This window comes from Crocodylus porosus, unplaced genomic scaffold, assembly GCF_001723895.1.
Source record: "Crocodylus porosus isolate Cpor-Errol unplaced genomic scaffold, CroPor_comp1, whole genome shotgun sequence".
NCBI classification, from domain to species: Eukaryota; Metazoa; Chordata; order Crocodylia; family Crocodylidae; genus Crocodylus; species Crocodylus porosus.
The window spans coordinates 10725321-10731517 of NW_017728948.1; positions in this window are offsets into that span (position 1 = coordinate 10725321).

The following is a 6197-nucleotide window of genomic DNA, read 5'->3' on the forward strand; positions in this document are numbered from 1 at the left end:
GACACCTGCATCCAATGCTTTTGTGACCTGATCATAAAAGGCAATCAGGTTGGTCTGACATGACCTGCCCCTAATGAAACTGTGCTGGTTGCCCTTGAGCATCCTCCCTGAAGCCAGCCCATCACAGATGTGCTCCTTGATGATCTTCTCAAAGAGTTTCCCTAGGATTGAGGTAAGACTGATGGGCCTATAGTTTTCCTAACCTTAGTTTGGATTTTGCCAGAAAGGTCACTGGAGGACTGGAATTCAAATGCTACAAAAGCCTTGAGTGGAATGCAGTGATTTTTGGGTTGCATGTTTAAAAGGAGATATTCACTCTCAATGGATTGAATAGTCCCTGGACAGATTATGGTAGTAGTCAAGGGCAACCCAATGGCTTCAACGATATTACTTCTGAGATACACAGGTATAAGGGAGAGCCACAGACCCATACTAATAGTCAACCAGAGATGATGAAAAACATTACTTGTGCATGCAGCTATGTGAATCCAGTGGCATCCCTGGAGGACTGTAAGAAAGCTGTTGGAGCATGCCTAAGTCTCTCAAAGGCTGGCGTACAAACCCACTTCACTTGTGATGTTGAAAACTACAGTGGATAACTGACTAGGAAATCTAAGAAATATCCTTGCACTGGGTAGACTAGGTAAGCTCAGTCCCTTTCAACTCTTTTTTATGATCCTGCAAACAATGGGATGCATGTGTATACTTTGAAACCCCACAGAAAGGTGTAAAGATACTGGGCCAGGAGGGGAAAAATTTGATGAACTTTCCAGAAGATGAAACACTGTCACCAACCTTCACTAAGCCATCCTTCAGTGATGCTCATTAACTATAAAAAGGCCCTAAAGATCCCTACAACAGGGCTGCCTAGCTGATGGGGTACCACAGGCTGGATCTGGACTGCAGAACTTCTCCTGGGCTGGATGACCTGCCAACAGTGGGAGGGCGACAGCTTGTTGAGTGGGCTGCCAGCACTGTTGCATTAGCCTGGCTTTGCAACCCAGGAGGTTAGCACTACCACTGCTGCCTGCCACCACTCCCTCCCTGTCCCTGTCCCTGCTGCTGATTTGAGTTACCAGTGGCAACTGAAGACCCCAAACCTGGCAGTGGGTAAGTGGGTGTGGGAATAAACAGTAGCAGCATCCACACCTTGAATTCCAGAGTCATGCTACCGAGCCTCCTGGGCCATAATTTAGCCGCTTGTGAGCCATACGCTCCTGGTTGGACAGCTCTGCCCTGCATTTGACTGTGTTCAGAACCAGACTTCCCAGTCTGTACTAAAGCTTGCTGAAAATAAAAGGGGGTACAACCTGCTCACTGTTTTCCAGGCAGCCATCCCAGGTGTTGACCCAATGGAGTTGGTGCAGAAGGAAACAGAAGGCCAAGATCCATATCCACAGCCACCATGGACAGGGTCAGATCCTTTGTCAGCATGACACTATATGCATGTATTGGTAACAGTAGTGTTATTATTAAGACCTTCATTTTTAAATGTGGATGATTTACAAACAACCACGTAAATCCCTATTCAAGCACCTAAATGAGTGCCTACAGCTTTCCTTGAATTCAGTGGAATCAGGGTCGGGTCTTCCTTGGCAAAAGCATCCTATTTTCTGTACTGGCAAGTGGAGCAGGAAAGGGTCCCAAGCATGTTCACTGAAAAGATCCTAGGTTTGACTAAGCCTAGGTGCCCTACTGGGTTGCATGGTCAAGGCACAGCATCTTCTGGAGCCGACAGCACACAAGGGAATGCTGTACAAGCATCATGTCTAGCTGTTTCTGAGTCCCAAACCCTAATGTTCACTCAGTACCCATTTACTCTTGGAGCTTGTGTGGGGCAGCTCTTGTGAGTACAGAGCCAGCCTCACCCATCTGGATCTGTAGTGAGACACCTTAACCATGCTACCACCACATCTCGATTACATTCAAACATCAGATAGAATGTATCCTTACATCTATGATAGAGTATAATCCAGTCCATTGTTAGATCTATCTAAGGTCCCTGATACATGTTGCATATATTATGTAATTCACTGGTGAATCTCACAATACATTTCGTCCAGCCACACACATGCAAACTAATTATCACACCATAAAAATGTCTATCCAGTTCTAAAACCAGCCAACCAGCTGCATAGTTAGTGCTTGAAAATGTGTAACAATTCTGTAGCTGATTTCTATGCAGCTTTAATTTGAATGTGTAGCTCAGATAAATCCAGTTTCCTTTAGAAACTGCTCTTTCTATTAACAATGCTGTTTTATAGTCAAACTGCAGACCCTCGTGTAGTATCAAACAAATTCTGGCAAAATCCTTCATCTAGTAGGTACCAGTCATGTATGTGCTTTTTTCGGACGAGTAAGAATCCTGTGGTGTTCTTATCTTCAGCCAGACCCAGAAAATACAAGGGTCAACATCTTGGGGCCATCTCCAGGCCTGGTGAAATTCCTCTTATGTCAATGAATAAGTATAGCATAACTCGGTTGTCCTTAGCATGCTAAGGACAGGAACTGAAAGATGTATGTTGTTCTGTATATTCACCCATCTGTGATGTTTTCTGTGGTATCCCTTGTATCTGGGATGCTTTCTCTGCACTGATTCCTATCACTTATCTTCAGATCCCTCCTTAGGACTTAGCCTGGGAAGGGAGAAACCAACCTTGTTTATGTCAGACCAAATACGTGGATTTGAAGAACATTGCATAAGCCTGGATCTGCAAATGCATTTGTGGTTATAGGAACTGAAGGGTTCCTACAGCTGAAGGCTTCTGCAGGACCCCGGAACAGCTGACCCTGGGGGCAGCACACAGGCACAGGGCTATTTTGGTACAGCTTTTTGGGACTTTTCAATTTTGCCCCAAACATCCAGGAATTGTAGCAAAGGTTTGGGCTCTGTGGATTCGGTGGTTGTAGATGCAGGAAGCCTTGATTTCAATTCCCTGCTTCCCCACAGGCTTCCTGTATAACCTCAGGGCATGCCACCTCCAGTCAGATTTTTTTAAAGGTATTTAGGTGCCTAAAGGCACAGATAAGGATCTAGTGGGAAACCACTGGGACTTTTGGCACGTTTGAAAATCCCACAAAGTGTCAAATGCCCTGAGAGTTGCCTGTGTCCCTGCGAAAGATTTTGTGTTTCAGTCCCCTATCTGCAGTGTACGAGACATCACTAATTTTGAGATACTCAACTACCATAGCATTGAGGGATGTGCACGAACTTCTGATCTGTGCATGAGCAGTGTAGGATTGGACCTGTCGCCTGCTTAATTAAAAAAAAAGGTCAGAAATTACATTTTTGTGGTTGGTGATGCTTATTTAGCTTTGTGACTGAGTTTTGCACAACACTGCACACTAAGGACTCAAGCTACTTTGTTACTGTTTTTATTACAGCAGTACCTAGAGCTCAGCCAAATCTGGGGCTTATACTAGGGGCAGTATAAACACACATAAATTGGTGGTCCTTGCTGCAGTCTCTTCAGACACAGGTTGTGAAAGAAGTATCATTATCCTCATTTTACAGATGGGGATCTGACATACAGTCAAGTAAGGGAAAGCTACAGCATTCAGGGATACCTGAGTGCAATTCTTGTCTCTGCTGTAGCCCAGTGCCTGGGCCACAAGACTATCCTGGGTTAGTGGAAAATCTGCCATTGAGTAAAATGGGATTAGGGGGGCTGACCCTATCCAGTGTTGAATGCTTCCTCCATTCTGCGCTGTGCACTCTGTTTCTTACCTGTGACTTGAAAGGGAATCGACAAGCACTGAGGATTGGCAGGATCCTGTCTTTGATTTCAGTGGGACTCCCTCCATGAGCACAGAGCATCACAAGAGCAGATCTGACGGCTGGATCAGGCCAGGGGTTGTCCTTGAGCCAGGATGTTGCCTTCATCATTATATAAAAGAACAAATAAAATGCTTCCCAGAGATATGAGACCCAACTGTTCTCTGAAGCTGATATGAATCAGGGAAAACTTCAAAGTCCCTGGTGTAAATAGGATACAAATAAGAGGAGAATCATGTCCATTTTGGTCCAGTCCTGAAGGTTTTAGTCAGTCAACACTGCCTTTGAAGTCTATAGATCAGGCCCTTATTGGATGGGAGGAGGAGCTGTCCATCTGGGATACTTCAAATGGCCGAGATGTAATATTAAAATAATGACGAGCCCATAAAATACATAAAGGGCACTATGCAACAGCTTCTCGTTGTTTCTGGTTTGGGCTTTTATTTGTCTAGTCTGTTTCTTATATGCCTTCACATTGACTTTATGCACAGAGATATAACACTGTCAAGAACTGCAAAGCCAAGACTTTTAAACAATGAAATTAGTACAATTTCATAATCGAGAACAGTAAAAATGGACATTTAAACAACTTCTTGGCTTTCATTTTGCATCTTCTGTGTACAACTTTGCATTGGATTGGTACTGAGGCATCTACTTGCTTTCAAGACTAGCAACATGCTGGGACATTTCAAATGAGAGCTTTTATAATACATAATACCAGCAACAATAACAACTGTTTTCTTACTAGGTAACACTTAGATATTAATGCTTGTCCCCTGGCTTTTGTTTAGTCTGCTTTGTGGGTGGTGTTGGATTGATCTTTATATTGTATGGGGAAATATTGTTCTGTCAGATGTAACATTTCAGCTGAGTAGCACTTGAACGTAAACAATAAATAACAACAATTAATCTAAAAACAGACATTACAACCATTTATTTTTTCCCATTGGTTTAGTCTATTCCACAATGACTGCCTTGGTGTTTAGAGGTTTATGTGCTGGCAGAAAGTGTTGGCGAGATGGGATATCATCTGTTTCTATCTGACTATCAAATTAGATAGACACTCTGTCTGTCTACTTTTCTCGCAGATCTGTTACACAAAAGACTATCTGATTGTCTGTCTATCGTAACTCAGTCATCTGACTGCCTGATAGTCTGTTTAGTAGCAGTGCAGTAGCTGTGATGGCTAAGGGAATACAAGAGATGTAGGATGCACGTACTGGTTTCTTTTATTGGACCTCCTCTGTGATCAGGAGAGATGTTAGCCAAGCCTTTTCGGGCACCCGAGGGGCTTTTGTGCCCTGACGCTTACTTAACCTATCTCCCAACTAGATGTTGGCCCAATCACACTTAGCCCAAAGGAAATGCTATTTTTGTGACTGTCCATCAACGACCCATCATGTAGCTATCTGACTTGGATGATATCATATATATTATATATATATGATACCATGATGTCATATATATATAGCATCTATATTAGATATTATTAAAATACAATAGATCTATCGTTGTCCGCCTGTCCAATGTGATAGATAGAAGAAACAGATGGCAATGGAGTCAGATGGAGAATCAGTTTCCCTAATACCGTGTTTCCCAGACTTTTGATACCTGGGGCACACTTTGCTCAACCACCCAGGAGATTTGGAAACTTGGCAGTGGGGCCTAGCGGCAGTGTTAATTGTCGCGGCTCTGCCCCGTCATTCTGGACCCCAGGCGAGCCACGCAGGCTGGATTTAATACCGTTGGTTTACTGCACACTTCCACCTCTCTCAGGGCGCACGCAGCCTTTGGGAATCACTGGTCTGACAGAGGTTCCCGACCACGGTGCCCTGCTGTGACACCCTGCCACGCCGCAGGAGCCTGTCAAGAGGGCAGCTCAGTATTAGCACTGGCAGGTGAGGTGCGCATGTCAAAAGCTTTCTGGGGTCTTTTTGGGGGCATTACTCGAGGGAGGGCGTCTTTCTTGGGGTATTGTCTGGGGAGTCTTTCTGGGGCACTGTCTGTGGGGGTCTCTTTGGGGGGGTGTCTTTCTTGGGAGTTATCTGGGGGTCTCTTTCTGGGGGCATTGTCGGGGGCATTGTCTAGGCTAGGAGGTGTATCTGGAGGGGGTCTTTCTAAGGAGGTTTCTGGGGTGTTGTTGGGGGTTTCTTTCTGGGGCACTGTCTGAGGGTTTGTTGTCTGGGGGCATGGTTGGGGGTGTCTGGGGGATCTTTCGGGGGTGTCGGGGTTTCTGGAGGCATGGCTGAGAGGGGCTCTGGGGGCTTCTTTCTGGGGCGGTGTTTTGTTGTCTGGGGGCATGTTTGGGCTGTCTGGGGGCTTCTTTCTGGGGTGGTGTTTTGTTGTCTGGGGGCGTGTTTGGGGGTGTCTGGGGGATCTTTCTGGGGTGTCAGGGGGTTTCTGGGGGCATGGCTGAGAGGGT